This window comes from Chanodichthys erythropterus, chromosome 2, assembly GCF_024489055.1.
Source record: "Chanodichthys erythropterus isolate Z2021 chromosome 2, ASM2448905v1, whole genome shotgun sequence".
Classification (NCBI taxonomy): Eukaryota; Metazoa; Chordata; class Actinopteri; order Cypriniformes; family Xenocyprididae; genus Chanodichthys; species Chanodichthys erythropterus.
In genome coordinates, this window is record NC_090222.1 from 25,051,500 (window position 1) to 25,076,605 (window position 25,106).

General features: G+C 41.8%; 1 protein-coding gene across 1 annotated transcript in view; it reads left to right on the forward strand.

Moving 5' to 3' along the window:
* The window catches only part of me1 (malic enzyme 1, NADP(+)-dependent, cytosolic), a 111,317-nt gene that overhangs the window by 37,478 nt on the left and 48,733 nt on the right, over nucleotides 1-25,106 (forward strand). The gene's annotated exons all lie outside the window — the stretch shown is intronic.

The window sequence follows — 25,106 nt, forward strand, 5'->3', positions numbered from 1 at the left end:
GACGGTACATCCAATCACACTTCTGTATTTTGGTGCAAATTCTTCTGTCACTTGATAGTATTGCTAATATTACTTTTTTTTTTTTGACCTGGTGTTTGTTTCACATGTCAAAGGGCTAGTTCACCCAAAAATTAACATTCTGTCATAATTTACTCACTCTTGTGTTGTTCAAACCTATTACTTTCTTCTGTGGAACACAAAGAAGCTTTTTTGTCCACAATATTTTCTTTTGTTTTCCACAGAAGATAGAAAGTCATACAGGTTTGGAAGTTTTCGACGGTTTGGCTGTTCGTCCATACGCAAACGCAGTGTGAGGTCACTGAAACCGAACCTTTTTGAAAACTCCTGCCAGGGTCAAGATTTTCAGAAACTCCAATTAGAGTGTTGTTGTGTAGATGGTGAAACTGGAGATTTTGGCTTGTGACGACGGAATGCGTGCTGTTATCTCCTTTGTTTGATGCCAGATTGTGCACCGCCATCTCCTTTGTTTACATGAGGCGAGTCGGCAGACATAGGCGAAGTAGAAACTGTTATGGTGCTAGTATATGTTACAGATGTAGCTCCAGGGAAGACGAGGAAGGCAGGTTCAAGGAAGATAACGTAGTTTAATCACAAGCAGGGCCGGCGCAAGCTCAACTGGCGCTCTAGGCAAAACACCGTCGTGCCGCCCCCACTTTACACAAACAATTAAACTCGATCTTTGAGGTGCATGTGAAAGAATGAAGGTTTTGTTTATTGATTTATTATTAAACATGCACTTATATAAAAGAATGTACAAGCATGTTTTCTGATTTCTTTTTTCTTTCTGCAATGTAAAAAAAGGATCATCACGGAACCACTAACTACAAATGCAAACACTTATGTCATATAATAGTAAGAATATCTCCTGGAAGATTCAGGAGAATTCGTGGTGGGCCGCTGATAAATTGGGCCGGCAGTAGCCTACTTCGACATAAAGAGTTTACAGGACGTGCAAAGCACAAGTCTCTAGTTCGTTTTCAATATAACACACACGAAAGCCGCAAATCGGTGGTAGTTCTCACGCCCAAAATCCTGTCACTTGCGCGTGCACAGCTCTCCATTATGAATAGAGGTTATTATAAATATAATTATAAAATATAATAATGCAAGTAGCATAAACACATGTAACATACAACAATACCGGACACTAGACTGAAGACAGGGAGGAACTTAAATACACAATACTAACAACTAACAGCTGTGGGTGTAGTCAGTGTCCATGGTGAGTGTTGAGTGACGGGAACAGAACACAAAAGGAGCATGTGACAGTCAATGACAACCAGGATGAGACGGTGAATGTAACATCAGCTCCCCCCTCCGGCAAGGCGCGTCCTCGCGCTGTGGAGGAACATCATAGGTGTGGAGGTGGACGGAGTGATGGTGACGGAGTGATGAAGGGAGGACGACGATTCCCTGACAGCGTAGGTGGATGACCGCTGGCACAGACCCAGAGCTCCCCAGATCCAACAGTCCACAACCGAGTAGATGGAGGGCGGAGTCCAGATGCTGTAGAACGGACTGACGGCATCTGGGGGACAACCGACGGAGACTCGGCAAGTGGATTTCGGGGCGCAGACGGAGAGCTGGCGAACTCCTGCAACGTCGTTGGCCTGGGAGACCGTGGCGATGTACAGGCGATGATCAGCTGAGGTGGAAATGGAGATCCCAAGGGCTGCGGTGACGTCGGCACGACCGAGGACAGTAGCAACTCCGAGGGGAAGGAGGAGCCCTCTGTAGATGAAGGGGTGGAGGGACGGAGTGTAACGGACATCCCGTAAGTCCGCAGCGGAAGAGGATGGACGACTGACCAAGGGGGAGCCGGCCGGACAAGGGAGACCGGAGGAGCCGTCAGTCGGAGGGTCTCCGGTGGAACCGTAGATGGGCGGAGTCTGGACGGAGCGTGACCTGCAGCTTGACATCACAGGGGTTCCCCAGAGATGGCGCAGGGCAGATGACATCCAGCAGCGATGTTGCAGGAGGACTGGCTGAGCGAAGTGTTGACTGCGTTGGTAGAGAATCTGTAAATAAAACACAGTCCATAGTAATGTCTCTGTTAAGCAACAAAGATGAACATGACGGGTGGGTTTGGGTGGGAGTTGACTCATCGCTAAAGTCAATCAGCCAGGCCTCCCTCTAGGTAGTCATTTCTGTCTCATTCGCAGATGTCGTGGGCTCACACCCCTGGTCAGACGTCAGGTGAAGTTCCAATTCCGGGGCGCGGGTCACCTCTGTCCTCGGGGTCTGGCTGACCTGTAGCTGCCGGTGGTAACTTTCCGTCTGCGGGGGGCTCCCACGAGTACTCCGTGGTCCGTGGGGAAGATATGGGCTCTGGGTCTGGCTGTGCTCTGGACTGGGGACAAACACTGTCCAGACACCTGATGATATAATCCCTCCAGCAAAGTTTGGAGGTGTCTGGGAGGTCCACGGGATGATGGTAGCTGGCCCCGATCCAGAACAACGACTTCAGTGTTTCGTTGTCGTATGGGCAGGCGAGTGCAACACAGAGGAATTCTTTGGTGAACAAACAAAAATCGTGGTTCTCCCGAGCCACGATCGTGAACATGTCCGCATAATCCATTTTCTGATTTGGTCTGGTATTCTGTTACGGTTGTAGCTCCAGGGAAGACGAGGAAGGCAGGTTCAAGGAAGATAATGTAGTTTAATCACAAGGAATCGGCAAGTAGCATAAACACATGTAACATACAACAATACCGGACGCTAGACTGAAGAGGGGAGGAACTTAAATACACAATACTAACAACTAACAGCTGTGGGTGTAATCAGTGTCCATGGTGAGTGATCAGTACTCGGGAGATGGAGTGCATTGTGATTGGTGGGTGTTGGAGTCTGGCGTGTCTGTGACAGTATATTGTGCATCCCAAATTTTAAAGATTGCTCACATTAACCAGAAAAAAAAAAAAAAAAAAATCTGCCTTGTTCTCTTTGGAGCATATCTCTTTTTTGTATTTACACTCACACAAATATTAGCAGACTTCCTCATGGGTGTTAAACGTGTCAAACGGACCACCAGGGTGGAGCAACAATCTCAGATTAGAGCGATAATCACAACAACGTGAAATAAACAGTGTAAGGTGCTGCTGGGTGTTATTTCCTTGAATCTCTCAGCGGTATGTTGCTGAGTAATTATGTTTCATTAACGTAGTTCAGGAGGAACAAGTCAAATAAGCTACCCAACAATCTGTAATCAACGTATCTACCCAATCGGCATGAGTTTAGGCCTGTATATAATCACAGTCAAAACTCACCCAAGGATCCTCGAAAGTTTCCAGAATCCCTCCACCAACCCGTCTCCTCACACTCTCTGGGTTATATATATATATATATATATATATATATATATATATATATATATATATATATATATATATATATATATATATATATATATATATATATATATATATATATATCATGGGCGTTCCCTCCGAGTAGGCAAGGGAGGCAGTGCCTCCTCAAAAAATTGGATGAGAAAATAATCCATATTACATTTAAAACAACACAAATATTACAAATTATGACATTAAAAAGAGCGCAAGTCACGCGTATTTCTAAAGGAACACTGCCCAACAGCGACACCTGCAGGTAAAGTTACACAAAGGAGTCATGCCTCCCTTACCTCTCATAGAAATCCATAGAAAATCATTAGACCCCCGACGTGCGGTGGGTTTTGTGGGGGGTAGTTGAGAATGAATGGGGGAAAGTCACGTGAGAGGAGGCAATGTCTCCATCGCGCTATGATTGGATGTAATTGGTTATGACTGGATATGATTGGTTTGTGCGATAAATCCCGCCTCTTGTTGACATGCACGTTCCACACATCAGTTTGACTAAACAAATTATGGCGTCAATCGGAAGACTAATTGAAACGTAAATAAACAGATCACCCAGTTAGATATCACAGCTTTATGTCATGCCAAAATCAAACTTGAAATGGACTGAAAGCATGATGACTGCTGAGTTTTTAGTGCAATCAGCTTGATGTAAAAATACATCTTCGTGACTGTGACAGACGGTGTTTATAGAGCATGACTGATGATCCAAAATAGTCTAATGACTATGTAACGAGGTTAATAGTTGTGGGAAGAAGGAGGCGGGAACCGACGAACGTTGAACCAAACTTTAATATAAAATAAACAAAGAACAAAACGAAAGTAATGCCGGCAGACCCTCGCGGACGTCTGCCGGCTACACAAACATAATAAAACATGAAATAAAGTCCAGGCCTGTTCCTCTCTCGTCCTTCACTGATGTCGCTCCTCCTTTTATGCTCCCGGAGCTCCTCCGTGAGGGACTCAAGGCCGGAACGCATCACCGGCCTCGCGCCGTTCCCTCACGGCTCTCGCCCGCCCTGCTCGTCACATACCCCCAACGCCCCTCGCAGGCCGGGGGGTACTCCCGCGACTGCGCTTTACTCCCCCCCGGGGCCTGTCTCGGCGGCCGCAGCACCTGGGGGTAAGGACAGACGAGACGAGAGAAAGGAGACGGAAGCAAGGGGAGCGACAGGACGAGAGAGGGGAGAGAGGAAAAAGAAAGAGAAAAAAAATTCTGGGTCCGGCTCCCAGACACACTGCCGCTCGGTCCTCAGCCTGCCAAGAGGCTCTTCTTCACGGTGCCATGCGGTGGCACTGGACGCCCGGTGGACGGCCCGATCCTCGACCGCCTCCTGGCGGCCGGCGATGGCTCCTCCGACTGAGGGCAGACGGCAGCGAGTCCCCCGTCCCCTGCTCCTCCCCTTCATGGCGGACGGCAGCAGGCTCCGGCCCACGGCAGACGGCGGCGACTCCTCCGCTCCCTCCAGGTCCAGGACGGCAGCCACCCCACCTCGTCCCAGGGGCACGGCCCCTCGAGCTCTCCGTCTCACCTGTCACTAGGCTCCAGCACCACCGCCTCGGGCAGCCTCTCGCGGTCTACACACACTCCCGCGCTGCCCGAACTCCGCAGCACCGCGATCCCCCTCAGCAGCGAGGGCTCTTCGACAGCATGTCCCTCCTTCCTCCTGGGTTTCGGCACCAATGTAACGAGGTTAATAGTTGTGGGAAGAAGGAGGCGGGAACCGGCGAACGTTGAACCAAACTTTAATATAAAATAAACAAAGAACAAAACGAAAGTAATGCCGGCAGACCCTCGCGGACGTCTGCCGGCTACACAAACATAATAAAACATAAAATAAAGTCCAGGCCTGGTCCTCTCTCGTCCTTCACTGATGTCGCTCCTCCTTTTATGCTCCCGGAGCTCCTCCGTGAGAGACTCGAGGCCGGCACGCCTCGCAGGTGACGCTCATTATCACTCGCGTCACTGGCCTCGCGCCGTTCCCTCACGGCTCTCGTCCGCCCTGCTCGTCACAGACTATTAAAAAGAAAAACATCAATACACAAAGAAAATATATTGTTTAAATTATTATTGCCTTTAGTTATTATTTTGGAATGAATGTAGAAATGCTTAAAACACTTACTTGACTTGGTTTTGATCAATAGAACATTTATTACAATACATTGTTAATGTAAAATTACAAAATAGAATTGTCTTTGGTTTATTTTTTTGATGTAATGTAAAGTAATGTTCATTTAACAAGGAAGATGTCTCAACGTTAAGAGTAATGCATGAATTTACATTGATTCATAAATAACGTTAAATACAAAATGTGCCTCCATTTCAGAACGCAAGTGATAAGAAGACTCATAAAACTCATACATTTACTTGGGCATGCTTCACAAATTTGTATTATATATATATATATTTATATATATATATATATATATATATATAATACAAATTTGTGAAGCATGCCCAAGTAAATGTTAAAAGTTTTATGAGTCTTCTTATCACTTAGGGTCACCAGACTTAAGAACAGCATGTTGTAATTGACCATGTCAGCTTTCATGTGCTTGTCCAGCAGGGTTCATATCAAATCTTTGAACCCCAAATAATGGCCCAGTGTGAGATGACCTTTATGCAGTGATGGTTTAGACAGATCTTCCTGCTGACCCTCTTATTCCACCACTGATCTTCAGATGCCAGAGAACAGACTGGGGAATTTCTAATATTCTGTGGGTGACCTTCCTTCCACAAAATTTTAAATCAAAAAAGACTTTCATGTGAAATGTCAGGGGTGTATAAATGACATGTTTTTGAACGACAAGTTTTAACTGAATGCAAATGTGAAAGGACTTTGTTTATTACTAAGTTTCTGAAATCAATTTGGCATCTTTTGTGGAGTCTTTTGAAAGGGATATAGGCGCATCATTATAGACTTGGACTGTTTTAAAAATCTCAAGTCGTCTGCTATTTTAGTTTGTTTCGGCACGATTCTGAGTAGAAGGGATTTGCGGTTGCAGCTCCAAAGGTCAAAACCGCAGTTGTCTAATTGCCTAGGTGTAAAACATAGTGTAATTACAGTAGCTTATTGACCATGTTTTAGAAGGGCAACATGGATTAAGTCTGGTTGGAGATCTTTCCTGTTATTATTCCTGAGATAATGACAGAGAAATTGCATATCGGAGATGTCATTTATGCTGAACACATCTCCTTAAACTTTGTGGCCCCCATAAAGAGGTTTAAGACATTCTTTTATTTGGCCCACACACACTAGGATCAGATCTACTGTATGAGCATCTAGGACTTAGAAACGCCATTTTCAATCATTTGCCCCTCTGTTTCAAGAGAGCCATTGGACTCGCTTTTGAGTGGTTGATTATGATCACTGGGTTTGAACCTTTTGAAAACCATCAGTTTATGATTTATTCCTACATAAAAAATGGAAATTAAGTTTGGAATTACAAATATTTGACAAATAATATGCATAACATTTGGGATTAATCCTTTTGCTGATTTTGTGGGCCTTGTGAAACAATTTGGAGCTATAGGATTGGTGGGGTATAAAAATCACATCCAGAGTAAACACACAGTTTAAGATTGTGGAATGTTTCATTTGCTTCTCTTTTACATTTGTGTATATATACACTTCTTAATGTAAAATATTAATGTCATGCTCAGAAGTTTTGCCTAGAGCTAGGTGGTCATTCAGGGACTTGTCACAGTCATGCTTTGGTGTTGTCTTCAATCACTATACACCTTGGAGATTAGAGGTTGACCGATATTGCATTTTACCGATACCGATAACTAGGTTGGACCATATTTGCCGCTAAGGTGATATTTTTTTAAATGGATACTGGATGAATAATAATAATAATAATAATAATAATAATTAAAGAAAAGTAAAACAGTGCTTTTTTAAATTAGTACAGAACCAAGAAAATGTGCTAAATGAAATAATTCTAATATGAATATATAAATTATATGAATAAATATTGAAGTAAAAAAAGACATTCAAACTGAAACAAAAAGTAACACTGAAAATATATTAGTAAATGTTAAAATTAACAAAATATAAATGAACAGCATTTCAGTAGTCATGCTTGAAGATCATCTTTAAATATCAACAGAGAGAACTGAAATATTATGAATGTATATTTTATGTAGCCTATAGTCTCTTCCTTTCTTTGCCTCTATTTTAGAACACTTGATGATCATCTAATCCAAATTCCAAAATATGTATTGCAGTGATGATAAAAAAATTAAATCGGATGTGTTTCTGATTTGTTTATGTTTCTGTCGGCTGCATGAACTTATTTGCTTTCACACATCGCTTTAAATATGCAACTTCACTGGCTAATGAAAGCATAAAGTGACCAGCTTAATATACACTAGTGCAAATAGTTGAAAACAATCGTGACATTAAACATTTGGGTCGGATTTGCGTGCATTTTCTCATATTGTTTCAAACGCTTGAGGTGCTACTAATGTTAGCGTCCTCTCAGCCTGGTCGCAAACATTGGGTAGCCTAGCACTGCTGTTCTTTCTCTGCTAATGCAGCATATAGTAAACAAATTAATTACTTTATAATGATATGACAACATGAACTGTAGTGTACTGTATTCATACCATTTCGCTGTCAGTGTTTTAAATGTGTATCTGAAGTGTCAGTGATCTCTGAGCAGCGCTCAACCGCATGTGTCAAAGTAAACAACAGCGCAGTGTTAGTATTTATTTGGCCACTAGAGGCCGTTATTCTATTGTATGATGACGAGCAGACCCTTTTCAGCCACTCCAGTCTAAACTCCAGTCTCCTTATATAGCTCTTGCAAGGGACGCAACCCGGAAAAACTATAGGCAGGAATTTTTGCAGATAACCGATTGTTCCACCAAACAACTATCGGTGCCGATTAATCGGCAAAATCTATAAATCGGTTGACCTCTAGATTTATGAAATTTGGGACTTTCAGGTCTTTTTGATCCAACTAGAATTGCACTGCAGTGTACTATGCAAGTTATTGAAGATATATAGTAATTTTGACTTCTTTCACTTATTCCCCTAGTACTAGCTACAAAGATGTACTCTGATCTTTGGATGCTTACAACACGTTGTGGTTTGAAGCCACTGTGATGTATAGCAGATTATGTTAAAAAAAAAAATCTGTGCAATATTCAATGTCACCCAATTCCAGGACAATGTTTCTCTGTAACAAATCATTGAAATTGGCCGAGCTGTTGAAATTCCTTTCCTTCTAGTAAAATTGTGGAACCTTACCCTAAAGCAAGAGAGGCTGCTGAGAGAAATAAGGTGTAGTGTTGGCAGTTTCAGTTGGTATACTCGTTCATGGGTGTTTTTATGATGTTATTTCCACATGGAAGTATCCAGCAATGGAAGACTATGAGGTAATAATATTAAATAAGACTGAAAATTAGGATTTTTTTTTTTCTTTTATTAAGTTAGTGCTAGTGCAGATTCCAGAATAATTTAAAAACCCATTGGTGTTGGAGGCCCATAAGCCTCTTCCTGTCCTGTGAATTTGCATGTACTATAGTTGATCTGCTGTCCAGAATGTAAAGCACTGAATATCACAGGACTCATTTAAGAAGAACTCATTTCCTAGTGGTAAGAGGTTAAATGGTTTACCATTCTGTGATGGATGTAAATGCCCTCCAGTTACTCAGAAACCTCATTTTCCAACCACAGTGACATGCTGCCACATTCTGCTTTTTTGCTTTATCCCGACTCCCGAGTAGAAGTCAGAGTTGTCTCTTTGGGATGGTTGGTTATAGAACTTTGGTGATGAGAATAGATGTGTCCTTGTTTGAGCAGCTGAAATTTTACCATTTTGCTGTGTTGACTCTATAGTCATTGTTTTTTTTTTAATATATAGAGAATTATTTAAATGTGCTGCATTTTTACAATCTGATTTATCTGATTTTGCAAATAGTTTGTTTCTGAATATAAAAATGTTAACACAATGTTACATACTTGCTCTGCCACTAGTTTTGGATGAAGAGATGTGCATGTTGTTGTCATTTGTTATCGTTGTACAAGCAGAATGTGACGGTTGGTCAGTGTAGTATTCATCCCCCCCCCTCTCCTCTTGCACTGTGATTAGATGGCTTGTAAAAAGTGACAGTGATGAGCGCTGCGTTTTACCCAAAGTTGAACATTCTTCAACTCTCTGAGACACTGTAAAAAACACTAAGTGCTCAGTGTGAAATAGACGCTCAGCGCCTCGTCACGCTGCTAGCGTTTTAAGAATGCGGCACTCCCAGTTGAAAACAAATGGAAAAATATACTAGCCTTTAGAAAAAATGCTTTGGTAGTCACATGGCCTAAAATATTATACAGTGGCCCCAAAAAGACATTTAAGTCAATATGATTGATTTTCTTAGAAATAAATGCCACTTGGTTTAAATTTTTCTAATGCAATGACATTCAAACATTTTAAGTGTGACTTACACTACCATTCAAAAGTACCAGTCTGACTCTCTATCCATTAGGCCACGAATGCACCAATTCTCACCAAGGCTGCATTTATTTGATCAAAAATACAGTAAAAACAGTTTTATATATTTTAAAATTCAATTTATACCTGTGATGGCAAAGCTGAATTTTCAGCAGCCATTACTCCAGTCTTTAGTGTCACATGATCCTTCAGAAATCATTTTAATGAGAAAATTACACTTTTTAGTTTCTCATAAAAAAAAAAAAAAAAAAGATATTTAATTTTCAACTAATTTTATAATCTATATCTTGATTCATTTTATTTATAATGCCTTGTCTAGGCTCTGCCCCAATACGGTTTATGTTGAGCCATTCGTTAGGCTGGTTGTTTAATGAGAAAGAAATTAAATGTAGCTGCAGTAAACGCTTTAAGAATCCGTACAACTGTAGCATCGGATGACTATTATTCTGTTGCACGTATCTGAGGAACAACTTATGATAGCACAGTTCGATGTTTGGCTTACCAATCAGCAGAAAAGGGCGTTTCATTCCTGCCCACATGTAGAGATAGAATATTCAAGCTGTTTATTAATTTTCTACCCCTGAATGTAAAAATAAAAAAATCAATCTAAATTGGGTTTTTTTTATACATTTTATTTATATAGCGCCTTTCCAGAGCTCAAGGACGCTTTACAGTGAACAATTAACAAGGAAACAAGGAAGAGATAATACGAGTACACAATGATGGGAAACAATAATGGACAGGGAAGTATACTGAAAAATAGAGTCAAGTACAAAATTATAAAACAGGACATAAGAGACATAACATAACATTCAGAGAAATATTAGGAATAATAGAGCAATCAATTAATCAAATCAAGAGGTATAACATTCAGAAAACAGGTGAGTTTTGAGTAATGATTTAAATTCAGAATTCCAGAGGTTAGGTGAGATAGTACTGAATGATCTGGCCCCCATTGAAGAGAGGCGATGCCAAGGGACAAAAAGAAGGCCAGAGTCAGAGGAACGTAGTGAGCGAGACGGAGTGTAGGGGAGCATATTACAAAGATAAGGGGGAGCCAAGCCATGCAAAGATTTAAAAGTGAGCAGGAGAATTTTGAATTTAATATGGTAGGCAACTGGAAGCCAGTGGAGATCATACAAAATTGGGGTGATGTGAGCAGAACGCTTGGTATGGTTGAGTATTCTAGCAGCAGAGTTTTGAATGTACACTGTTTGGGGAGGTAGAGTAGGTGTGCAGATTGAGTATAATTGAATGTCATCAGTGTAGAAATGATATCGAGACCATGTTGTAAAATCCAGTCCCTCCAGAAAAATGCAGATTTTTTTTTGTGATTGTTGCGGGCAAAAATCCTTGATTTTGCGGCACGTTTTCTCAAAAAAAAAAGGCAATGGAATATGCAGGATATTTTTGCAATTTTATGCGATGAAATTTCCGGACCTTGCAAAAACTGAGGTTTGATGAAAAAGAGAAAAAAAGTTGATTCCCCCAATACTCTGTTATCACTAGGCTACTACCTTAAAGGTGATAGAGAGGATCTTTTCGTTGACTGAGAATCCAAAGACTGTTACTGAGTTTTTGAAATGAGGGCATGCGTAAGACCAACCCCCCTCCTTCACAGCTCATTTCAAGAGAACGCCTCCAAAAACTTGTGGACGAGTATTGGAACATGAGTGTTTACCATCGGCATTCGCTGTGTCGTGTTAGTGGATTCATTATGTCGGACTCACCGCAGGTAACTCATAATCTGCAGTTGTTACTCCTGACAAAAACATTGCATGCGGTGCCTGTCGAGTGTGGAAAGTTACTGGAGAGCGCAGCCGTGCTCATCTCTCACAAGGAACGTCACGGCAGTGATTGACAAGCCAGAGGGCCAATCGTTTACGCGATGATCGCATAAACGATTGGCTCATCTGTGCACGAGGCCCTACCTCGTGCACAGATGATGTATATTAATATCATTCCTTTCAGTGCACCTAATAAATAGTCTTTTATCAGTTAGTAAAGACAGTTTCAAGTAATATTGCAAAAATGTATAAAACAAAACATCCTCTTTAGCACCTTTAATGTAAAGAGTCATTTCTTATTACTTCCTATAATAAGCAAGCATACTAAGTCACAGAATATTTAAGTTCTCATTCTGTTTTATTTCAGACCTGCAATCTCTTACTGCAACGTAAATTATTTTACATACTACTAATATACTTACAACTGTAAGGTTTTGGTACTGTTCTGTAACAAAAAAGTGCAATCTTACAACTGTCATGTAACACACCGGGAAACTGAACAATGATCATGGTTTCACCCTGGTTTCACCGCGAGGTTTGCAGATGATGTTCACGTCGCATAATTACGTCACTTCATAAGGTTCCCATGGCAATAGGGGGAAAATAATGGCGCTTTACTTGTGTGAAGTAAACACAACATTTTTCAACTTTCTGTTAAGATATATGTGACATTTTTGCAACAAAAATACAGGGATTATGAAATCATGCTAGCCCCGCATATTTTGCTTGCTGAAATCGGCAATTTATGTGCATAAGTGCGACATATTTTAAAAAAATGTGACCCCCGCATAAATATGCGGTCTTTGGCTGATTATGCATTAAATCAGGCGATCGCATAATCACGTTTTTCTGGAGGGACTGAAAATCTGACCAAGTGGTATGATGTTCATTATGAATAATAAAGGCCCAAGAACGGATCCCTGAGGAACACCTCGCTTCAGGGGGACAGCAGGTGATTGAAAATCCTTAACTGAGATCTAAAATTGTCTGTCAGAGAGAAATAGCAGAACCAGAAATACCCAAATCAGAGAGACAAGAAATTCATGGGAGACGGTATCGAAGGCAGAGCTGAGGTCAAGTAGCAGAAGTATAGACAGGGAACCAAAATCAGCAGAAAGCAGTAGATCATTCACTACCTTTACAAGTGCAGTTTCAGTACTATGGAGGGGGCGAAAACCAGATTGAAAGGGATCGAAGAGATTATTTTCAACTAGAAAAGCTAAATTAATTTAGCTGTGAAGGGTAAATTAGAAATAGGACGGTAATTAGACAGAACTGAGGGGTCGAGGTTGGGTTTCTTGAGAACAGGGGTAACTGCAGCAGTTTTGAGTGGCAGAGGAAATGAAGCAGAGGTAAGAGATGTATTGATGAAGTGAGAGATAGGTGCAGAGATGGAAGAATGGCAAAGTTTCAGGAGAGAAGTAGGAGCAGGATCAAGTTGACAGGAAGAAGAGCTGGATTTCAAGATTAACTTAGAGACAGAAGATGGGGTTGTCAAAGAAAAACAAGACAGATTTTGACTGGATAGATTTGGTGGATAGTTAAGCCTTGTATCAGTAGAGAAGCATTGGTGCCTCATTAGAAGCTAGGGTGTCATGAGGTGGAGGTTTTTGTTTTGTCATTTTCTAATTTTTCTACTTCCAATATTGAATAATAAAAAAATGAATGAACAAATGATACACAGATTCATAAAGGAATTATTTTTGCAGGTAGCAAAAAATTAAAAAATTAAATTTAGTGTTTAGTGTAGCTCTCGGTGTGACACCAGCCAATTTGAAGATGTATTTGAGCTATACATTCCATTATGAGCCTAAAAGGATTTCAGGAATCTCCCACTCAAGGGAGCGTCAAGGCACCTGACACAGTGTCTCTCACATATTGTACAAATACACTGTTCTGACCTCAAGGTTAACAGTGCACATTTACCAGATTTTAGTGTCAGTTAATATAAAGGGAGCAATAAAGTATATCAGACTCAGAGAAAAACAGGTGTTGTACACTCAAACAATGTTGTAATAATTATCTGCATTTTTATGTACTCATAAACCTGTGGTCGTCGGTCCCACATATGCCAAGCCGTGGTATTTACTCCTCCTTGATGGTGCTTAGAGGCCAACAAATTCACCATCCAGATGTTTTATTTTAGGTTAGCTGCTGATCCAGATGTGTTAGTCTGGGTCTGTGCCATTTATTTGCTTTTGGAGGATGTTTTAATTTCGAGTCACCTTGGAAAGATGCTTGTGCTCATTGGTTTGGTTGATTTAAAAAATGCTCTTTACAGTTTTCATTCTTCATTTTAAAGTAGTATTATGGATTTTAAGCAGTGTTTAACAAAACATTATTTGAAATAACATCAAATTGAACGTCATGCTCATTTGTTAGAGGTTGTTAGGTCTTAGCCATGTGTTGTGAAATCATTTTACCTGTTTTGCAGAGATAAGACATTATACTATTATCTATGCGTAGCAAATCACATAACACTTGTCTGTTGTTTTAAGATTAATTAGGGATGCAAAAGGCTTGGATACAGTGTCATTGTGCAATTAGTGTTTTGTTTTGAATGGAACAGCTTGTGAAAGCACGCTTGCCTAGTTTAATTTGATGAAAATGGTCAATTTGAAAATTAATGCAAATGTTCAGATTTTATAGCTGGAAGAATTTAAAGGAAGATTTCACCCAAACATTAACATTTTCATCATTATTTACTAAATCTAACCTTAAAAAAAAACATGTTATATTTGAACAGGAAGTAGTTCTTTAAGTCTAAGTGTCACGTTTGATCTGTATTTGAGTTAGTTTGAGTTGGACTTTAGTCCCAATTCAAAGGCTGCAGTCGAAGGCCATTTGCATCACAGTGGCGCAACGGAGGCAGTCTTAATTCAGAGCCTTCTTCAAATGTGGCCTCGAAATGCGTGCTTCGTTTCCCGGGCAATGAAAGATACAACAGATGGAGCCTTCACGGCCTACTCTACCCCAGAATTCATGACATGATTTTTTTGAGAGAAATTGCCAGATTACATTTTTAAATGTAAGTACTGGGTTTCAACTTACACAAATATCTAATAATACAAATATAAAAAAAACCATACATAAATACATATAGCAGTTCAAATGTTTATCGTGATTATGTTTTATAATATCCTGAGAAGTTATTTCCTGTGTTTGTTTTCTTAAAAAAAAAAAAAAATGCTAGCGAATAGATCCAGCCATTTATTTTCAATTTTTGCTGCATTCACTGATTCACTGTGTGATACTCAGGTGCACTTGTTGTATAGAATATTTTTATGGTACTTTTAGGGTCAATTGCACAACCAAAGTTGGGTTGAAAATGGACAAACCAAGTGATTGTATTGTTTTAAAGCGGAACTCAGTAAGATTTGCGAAGCTCTCTCTACAGGTTCCTTCAGTGAATCACACTGTCGTAAATACTCCAAGCGCAGCTCTGGACTACAACGACTACAACGCTCACCAGCGCAGTAGTTTTTCAAATACAATACAAGAAATCTCGATGGAAGTGGGTAATTTTCGAAATTGTCTTATAAAGTCATAATATATACATTGTTTTTGAATTACCGTAAAGCATTTTGTCACTCTCGCGTGAACGTGAACATGGGGCAAGATTGTGTCGGGTCGGCAAAGCTCAACTTGCATGTGCCGTTTTCTGGCGTAGACGTGCCAGAGGGGGTTAGTGCTCGCCTCAAACACACCACTACAAGTCAATTAACCATCGTAAGGACTTAAACTATTTATGAAAGTAAAAAAAAAGTTACTTAGTTCTGCTTTAACCCACCAGTTGGGATAAATGTTTGCCCAACCTGCTGAGTAACTTTTTTTTAACTCAACCATTGTTTAAAAATTGCTGTATTTTGAGTTCATATTAAAGCTGCTGTCCGCAGTTTTTCCTCTTTGTCGGCATCTCTGTTTGAAAAATGCGATTGCAGTCATATGCGGAACAATTATCTGTACGTGCGTTGTGATTCAGCACAGCTCGTCAGCGCGGATGAATCTAATGCTTGCTGTCAGTCACCGCACCGGTGTGGATACTGTACTTCAGAATCACAGATTCTACGTCTTGAAAGTATGACCAATATAAGAATTTTCACTGGAAAATATCATCTGAACAAGTAAGTAACATTTCTGCCACTTTTGTTCTGACCAACTGAGGAAAAAGCATTAGGCCCTACAATAAATCGCGCTGCCAATGATGATTAAATCTAACGATCGCTTAGCTCTGATCACACCAAACCGTGCAAATTATTATTTCTGTTATATTGTTCTCAAATTGTTATTGTTAACAACATCAGCACTGCGTGACTGTGTATTTAGTGTGTATTAGCGTTACCTGTAGATTTCAATTTCTGTATCCACTCCACAGTCTTTTGCTTTTTGTCTATGGTTGAATCTCCGGTTGTCACTGATTGTCATTTGGATCTTTCTGGATTACAATCCGCCATCAAAATGCTAAGTTTAATTATTTCAGCTGCTGTGAGAAAAAGCTATAAATGTGCCGCTACCTGCAGCTTCCTCACATGATTTAACTGACTCGACGGGACTCCTTCCTTTGTTTACGGACGTGACGTAATGACGCACAGACGAACTGCTGCATGCTTGAATTTCCTGCGGAAATCCGCCATGTCGCTCTTATTATAAAACATTATTACAAGCTTACCGTTGTGAATCGAGACAAGATAATTAGATAGTTTTGAACACTGACTGGTTATGTACTTGTTCAAAAGTTGACTTTGGATAATTTTTAACCAAAAAAAGTTGCGGACTGCAGCTTTAAGCCAGCCATATAGTAATTTTTAAACAATAGCCGGGTTAAATAAAACTGCCCAGCATGTTGGGCAAACATTTAACCCAACCGCTGAGTTTGTCCATTTTCAACCCAACTTGGGTTGTTTTTAACCCAGCATGGAAAAAAAAAACAGTGTTTTATTAAAAATGTCTCCTTTTTGGTTCAACAGAAGAAAGTCATACAATAATGAATTCATTTTTGGGCAAACTATCTCTTTAAACCTAGCAAGCAGAAGAAACTCTCTTTAGATGAAGTTAAATACTAAGTCAAGCTCCAGACTTTGGTCTGCCTGTACAGTTTCTCTGAAATTATGTGAAGTAGGGAAGTCACAGCACAAAATCTTTGGCCTGACCGTAAAGAGAGCTTTTAATAGTTTGGGAATGAACTGAAGATGCCAGAGTGTGTTTAATAAGGGCTTGTGAAACACTATGCAGCGTGCTGTGATTTTCTCAAGGGGAGGAAAGAACTCTCTTTTTTTTTTTTTTTTTGCAGGCTCTATTGCAGTGTCAAACACTATTGCAGCGTTTTATAACTCTGTGTGGTGTCATGTTTAAAAAAGGCCCCATCCAACAGGTCACTGCGCTGAGGCTTCTACATTTAATTTTAGTGCCTTATTATTTTATCAGCTGCAATAAGTGCAACAATTCCTGTGGGGAAAACAGAATCTCAGCCTGAAGAGACTTTAAATGTGATTTAGTTAAATAAATAAGCCTGTGGGCAATATTGTGCTCCTTAAAACTGTGGGAAAGTAACCTTTAGGGATAAAAACTCTGGCCTGTCCCAGTTCGTTAATCTTGACTTGTCATCTTGCTCATTTTCTATTTAGCAGAACTGTTGATGTTTGGTTCCGAATACATAGTCATAAATAATTATGTGTAACGGGACATTTTAAATTCAAATTTATCTCAATTTATTTTATGACCAATGTGGATACTGATAGTGGTACTCGTGGCCTTAAAAACATGTTCAATTTTATGAGACATTATTAAAGCATTTATGTTTCCTGTATGTGCACTTAGTCTTGGGGTTTTATAACCTGGAAAGCATCTAAAGGTTGCACATCACTCCAGTACAGAATGACGTATGCAAAAGCTCTGAATATACTGTATCTCAGGATGTTAATCACATTTAATGAGGACTCACAAAGCCTGACAGCCATTGCAGCAAAAATGAAATTGTGTGACCGGATAAATAAATAAATAATAAACACTTCTGTGTCAATTTCACTCTCCAGTTGTGCATATAATTCTGATATGTGGGAGTTTATCATCATTAAAACTTTGGTGTCAGGCTTATTTTTTGCTCGCATCTCCATAGCGTCAGTTTTTTGAAGAGATGTGAAAGTTAACAAACTAGTCTTTCCTGGCATGCCATGCTAGCAAAGTCCAGACCAACTGGATAATTAGGCTGCATATGGCAAACCGCATATGGTTGATGTTTAAAATGTTTTTAAGAAGATTTTTGTTCTGCTCTAATGTGATTATGAAATCCTTTTTATATGCAGTGCACCTTGCCCATGGTAGGTTGAATAAAGTATTTATTGTCATTAGACACATAAACACATATGCAGCTGTTCAAGATGATTTGGATGAAGGGAAAATTGGCAGTAATCGTAGCTATAGCAGAAATTCAATGGGCACCGTGGGTGCAGCACACCCACAGTCAACAGAGGCGGCTTTGGAATATATTGTTGTAATATTTGTTTGGAAAAAAGCTTTACCTCTGTAAATATGTCATGAGCAATTCAGGCTTTTTTCATCAAATTTCCTTTTTGGTTTTAAGAGTTATCCACTTGTTTAATCAAGTGATGGTGATGTTTCCTTTCATTGGTCACAGCTTTTATAGAAGGTTGGATGTCATTCAATACATTTGTTTGGACATCTCACAAGTTTACAGGAACTTGCTCTCCGGGACTCTTAGGTGAAATAATTGGTGATGACGGTAAAGAATGTTTTGACAACTGAGCTGAAAAAAAAAAACTGGGGAAAGTCCATTCTTATTGCCATTTTTTTAATAACTGCTCTTCATTATATGTTATTTATTTGTTCATTTATTTTAGTACCTCTGTAAGAGTCAGAGGTTAGAGAATCTTAATTCAGCCACCAGCTGTTTTAAGTGAGGTGCATTATTTTCCACTAAATTATCAAATTGTGCTTATTTTACTGCTGTACGTGAAACTTACATTAATCTTCTGTCGAAATGGGGTCCGATGAGACATGCGGCCTGCATTAACAGTGATTTGTGTACAGTCGTCCCACAAGGCACTGTTATATTTTACATGCTTGTAGAAAATGCAATTCACATTCATCTATAAAATATACCAAATCTGTGCAATCTATAAATCATAGTCACACAAGCAATATTTAATAATGCTATAACTTTGCCTTTTATTTTATTTCCAAGGCTCTCTGAATTAACTTTCCTTAAAAGAGTCTCTGTGTGGTCAGACGCAACTAATAATATTTTCATATGGGATGTTAGTGCAGTTTTGGCTTTTGCTGTAGAGTAGCAGTCAGTCTTTAGCACAATGAGCCATATACTCTATTTGATGTAGCATTTTAAGCATGTCAGTTGTTTAATAGCCAACGTCGTAATGCAACAATTACTGTGAAGTAACTGATGGAAAAATGGAGCATGGTTGTAATTTATCTGTCCTTTTTACTTTGACTGCAGAGGGCTTATTCCATTAGCATTGTGTGTGTGTGCGTGTGTGTTACACTGTTATGTAAGCTTGGGTAATTTGACTCTTCTGGCTGTCTAAATGCCGAGTCGAGGAACTGTCTATGACTCCCACAAATACAGACAGGGCAGCCCACTCTCACCCACAGACATTCAAATGCAGATGATTTGCACCACATTTATTGAAGAAGGAAGAGCAGTACCATCTACACTAACTTAAATCTTTGTATTTATTCTTTTCTAACTGTCATTTTCATCTAAAAGCCCTCAGATGTGTCTGGACTGCTCATAATGAGGGTGATGCAAACCTCAGACTGGCACTCAGGGTCTGAAGATGATGGTCTTGGGATTATAATTCTCTGATTTTAGGAGCCGAAACAGCTTTGCACTTTGCATAGGCTGTATGGAAAAGGGTGGTGGGTTCAGAAAGATGAACGTCTCATGCAATACGTACCTCTTACTGGAATAGAGGAAAGTTTGGCCGGCGTCGGCAGCTGGGTGGAGAGGAGTCTATTGTTGCTGCTAGTGGCCCGCACAGAGCGAAGGAGAGGGAATTGGAAAGAGCGGATGGTGTGTTTGTCCAGCTGATTCTTCGTTTTTCATCCGAGTCCCTCCATCTCGTTCCAGCCAAGCACTTTTCCATCCCTCAGAGCACACGCACGCCCTTGCACACTCCCACGCAGCACTCTCATAGATTTAGGCACTCTGTTTTATTGTTAGTGGATTGTGTCCCCACAATGACGTTTGAAGCAAGTTGATGTTTACAGAACTTTAATTTTATACCGCTTGCTCTGGGCATATTTCCATTTGCCAACTCGGTATATGTCACAGGCAGTTTATAAAGGTAGAAAACCAAATCTGCCCTTCCCTTTTTTCTAATACCAAGTGCCCACTTTTGTGCATAGTAATCAGCTGAGATTGCATTTGTGGGATCTTTTATACTTGCACAATACCTGCATGTTCTTTGTCTCCTCTCCTCTCCTCTCCTCTCCTCTCCTCTCCTCTCCTCTCCTCTCATACATTTCTTTCCACTCAGATGAACTTTCTGTCCTGTTATTATCTCATAGATCAGGATTAGGAAGGAGTCTGTGTCAAGAAATCAGCAACCACATGCTGAAAGTATTGTATTGTCAGTGTTTTTTGGTGCCAGAACTTGGTCAAATCCAGCCACATAATTTAATCTTATGTCCCATTCCTATCGCTGTCCTTTTTCATTACATGTTTCTTTTTCTGTATTTATGTTTGTTTTGAAACCAGTGGACCTGCATGGGATTATTCTGTCTATGCAGTTGAATCATAATTTTCATGATTTTATTTAGGAAGTTGTTATTATAATGTTTAAAGGTGCCCTAGAATCAAAAATTGAATTTACCTTGGCATAGTTGAATAACAAGAGTTCAGTACATGGAAATTACATACAGTGAGTCTCAAACTCCATTGTTTCCTCATTCTTGTGTAAATCTCATTTGTTTAAAAGACCTCCGAAAAACAGGGGAATCATAAACATAACAACGACTGTTACGTAACAGTCAGGATCATTAATATGTATGTATTTGCATATGCCAGCTCATGTTTAAGGCATTACACAAGGGCAGCCAGTATTAATGTCTGGATCTGTGCACAGCTGAATCATCAGACTAGGTAAGCAAGCAAGAACAATAGCGAAAAATGGCAGATGGAGCGATAATAACTGACATGATCCATGATTACATGATTTTTTTTAGTGATATTTGTAAATTGTCTTTCTAAATGTTTCATTAACATGTTGTTAATGTACTGTTAAATGTGGTTAAAGTTACCATCGTTTCTTACTGTATTCACAGAGACGAGAGCCATCGCTATTTTCATTTTTAAACACTTGCAGTCTGTATAATGCATAAACACAACTTCATTCTTTTTAAATCTCTCCAATATTGTGTAATGTTAGCTTTAGCCACGGAGCACTATCAAACTCATTCAGAATCAAATGTAAACATCCAAATAAATACTATACTCACATGATCCGACACATACATGCAGTATGCATGACGAACATCTTGTAAAGATCCATTTGAGGGTTATATTAGCTGTGTAAACTTTGTAAATGCACTGCAGCCTGAATCGATGTATAGTTAATGATGCACCAAAATAGGCAGTTAAAAAAATTAATTAAAAAAAATCTATGGGGTATTTTGAGCTGAAACTTCACAGACACATTCAGGGGACACCTTAGACTTATATTACATCTTGTAAAAACTAGTTCTAGGGCACCTTTAAATGAAAAGAGATTCCTGAACTAAACTGCTTTGGCTTTTTAATCAGTGATTGCAATTTTAAAAAAAAATACATTGGCATAATTCTGCAATTATCATTCACATGGGAATAAATGAATTTGATTAGATTGATCCCAGTGCTGCAGAAATGTCACACAATTTGCCTGTAAGATTGTTACAAAAAGTTATACACATAGTATGACATACTGATTAATCAGATGCATGAAGCATTCATAACTTTAGTAAACAAAACATAACACTATTAAAGTGCATCATTTCTCCTCAGAGATACACTGTCAGAAAATAATTTTGGAGATCTAGCTTGACAAGGTATTGTTGAGGGTGCTGCAGGCAAATGGTTGATTTACATGATGTGTACAGGGATATATTGTTGTCGAACAGTTACACAACACAATCCACAAATTCATAAAAGTGATTTATAAATAAATAATATGTATAAATAAATTCTGAATTTAGACTGTCTGGAAAATATACTTGCTTTATTGTATTTGAAGATACATTTGAGGCAGAGTACAAATGGAAATTGATCACATTTATGCTTTTTTTCCACTCCTGGGCATCACCACCCCCAACTGTGCTGTACCTTCAGAAAATAGTATAAAGGCCTTTTGTCAGTGTTGCAGAAAATTATCTTTGAGAGCTGATTGGATTTGGCTTTGTGGCTTCTTCAAAGGTCATCTTTGCTTTAATGTCTCGTGACCCTACATTCTCTCCCTCCACTGATTAATAATTTTGGATCATATATCAGAGCATTTGTCTTTTTCCCTGCTTTAGTTTATCAAGTGATTTTTAGAAGAACAAGATCATTTCTGCAGGGCACTTACCAAGAACAGAATGAGCTGAATGTTAATGTTAGATGGCCAAGTTTCTATTGTGAACCTCATCAGAAAAGACATAATTTTTGTGTCTGAAATTTTATTTTTTTCATATCATGTAAGATTGGTGTTCCCATTCACGTTCGACGTACGTTGGACAGACCGACGAATAGGAATCTCGCCAGAGAAGCCAATCTACTTCGAGTGTAACTAAACGAGCCAATGCACATTGGCATGCAATCATCTGCATCAGCTGCTCACCTCGCAGCGCGGGTATATAATGAGCAGCAGGTGCGTTGCATCTTCAGCTTTTCGCTTCGGAGCCGAACTACTGCAAACACGGTGGTTTCTACGAGCGAGTGTTTGAAGAACGGACTTCAACGAGCCAGCTCTCTCTCTGACTGCTCTTCTCGTCCGGTGCAGGAGGAACAGCACAGCAGCGGGGCCGATTTTTTCTTCTTTGCTTTGTGTTTTGCCTTTTTTATTTGAGCAAATTAAGCTGTGTATCAGCGTGAAGGCCGTTTTCACGGCTGGTGACGGTGCGCTTTAAGAGCGCTAAAAAGCTGTTCTCACAGCTGGTAAGAGCAGCGTCTGCAAAGAGAGTGCACACGACAGGCTGCACATTCCCTGTCTGTGCTGCAGCGGCTATTCCCCTTCGTGCTTCAGCACCTAAAAGAGTCAGTCCTTGAAAGAGCTTACAGGAGTAGTTCGCGTCTTTTTAAAGATGTCGTTCTACTTGTGTGCTGCTGGATGCGGTCGTTACCTGGCGCCCCGGGATGGTCACCAACGCTGTATCGCGTGCTTGGGCTTAAGGCACGCTGAGGCGGCGTTTGTGGACGAGTCATGTACCCATTGTGGGATGATGACCGTCGCGGAGTTGCGGTCTAGACTCCAGTTCCTGCAAAGGGGCGGAGTCCCGGTGCCGTTGCCTCGTTCCAATCCTCCTCAGAGGGTTGCTTCGGGCAGCGGCACTGGTGACCTGAGGATCACGGTGAGCGCGCTTCCTTCGGGGAACCAACCCCCTAGGAACCCTCATCCCTCCTGCACTCCGCAGCCAGTAGAGCTGCCGGGGGAGCGCGGTGGACCACCCCAGAGGTGTGTACCATCCGTATCCTTCGGAGCTCCCCAGGATGACCGGATGTCGATCGCTGCATCGGAGGGTGAGCCTGATACTTCCGCGGATGACGATTCGGCGCAGCTGCCTCCCTCGGGAGCGACAACTGTGGCCGATTCAGACCCGGAAATGATGGCTATGCTTTCCCGGGCCGCCAACAGGGTCGGGCTTGTGTGGAATCCTCCACCGTGTCCCGAGCCCTCGAGGTTGGACGATTGGTATCTCGGGGTGGCAAGGGCTGGTTCTCAGCCCCCCACCCCAGTGCCTTTCTTCCCGGAGGTGCATGAAGAGCTCACTGGCACGTGGACGGCACCTTTTACTGCCCGAAACCGTGTCGGTGGGTCCTCCTCCCTCACCACCCTTGACGGCGGGGCAGCGAAGGGTTATACGCGCATACCCCCTGTGGAACGGGCCGTTGCTATGCAACTGTGCCCTAACTCCACCTGGCGGGGGGAGCCGTCTCTCCCTTCCCGGGCCTGTAAGCACTCGTCGGATCTTACCGGCAAGGCTTACCAGGCCTGTGGGGAAGCTGCCTCTGCCCTACACGCTATGGCGTTGTTGCAGGTCCATCAGGCCAAGGCACTGAGGGATCTGCACGAGGGTGGTCATGACCCACAAGTTCTTCAGGAACTTCGTGCCGCGACGGACCTCGCGCTTCGTGCGACGAAGGTTACGGCGCGGTCAGTGGGTCGTGCGATGTCCACACTTGTGGTCCAGGAGCGCCATCTCTGGCTGTGTCTCGCGGACATGAGGGATACCGACAAGGTCAGGTTTCTTAATTCCCCCGTGTCCCAGACCGGCCTCTTCGGCGACGCGGTCGAGAACTTTGCCCAACAGTTCTCGACTGTACAAAAGCAGTCTGAGGCCATCAGTCATATCCTGCCGAGGCGGTCAGCTGCTGCTCCACCACCGCCCGCAGCACCTCAGACTGCTCGTCGCCGAGGGCGCCCCCCTGCGGCCGCCCCCGCTCCCGCGCCCCAGCAGCAGCAGCCTCCGGCTAAGCGGCGCCGTAGAGCCGGTCGCGGTCGGGACGCCCAGCCCGTCCCGCCACCCCCCAAGAAGAAGGGTGGCAAGGCCAAGTCCAAGCGGCCCTAGGACGGGCGACCCGGAGATGGAGAGGACTGCTCTACAGGAGGTGGTGACCGCACCGCTCCTTCCCCCGGAGGAGGGCCGGGTGGAAAATCTTTTGTTTCCTTTTGTTTTTGTTCCGCCGCTGGCCCAACAGCCAGCGGTACCCAAATTCTCAATAAAAGAGCAGTTTCCTCTATCTCCGGGTCCGAAGAGGGCTCGGAGAGCAGTGGGAGGGCAAGAACCTCACCACTCTCATCCCCCTCTTCTCTCGCCAGCGGACAGCAGCGAGCAGCAAGCAGTCAAAGCCTCGACTGCTCCCTCTGTCCACCCGTGGAAGCAGGTAAGTGTTGCACAGCACACTGTGACGCCGCGTCGGGCCGCCTCGCAGAGAGAGCCCCCCGGGCCGCGTCCCTGCGTTCCACCTCGCTGCCCCGCTGCGGGTGCGCCTGTGGTTCCTCTGGTCCCGCTGGTACGGTCTCTGGGGGCCTGGTTAGCGCTCACCAGTCCGTCCCGCTGGCTCATTCGGACCATCAGGCTCGGCTATGCGATTCAGTTCGCCCGGCGTCCCCCCAGGTTCAGGGGTGTCCACTTCACTGTAGTGAAAGATGTCGATGCCCCTGTCTTGCGTGCGGAGATCGCAGTCCTACTGGCGAAGGATGCGATAGAGCCGGTCCCTCCAGCCGATATGAGGTCAGGGTTCTACAGTCCCTACTTCATTGTACCCAAGAAAAGCGGCGGGTTA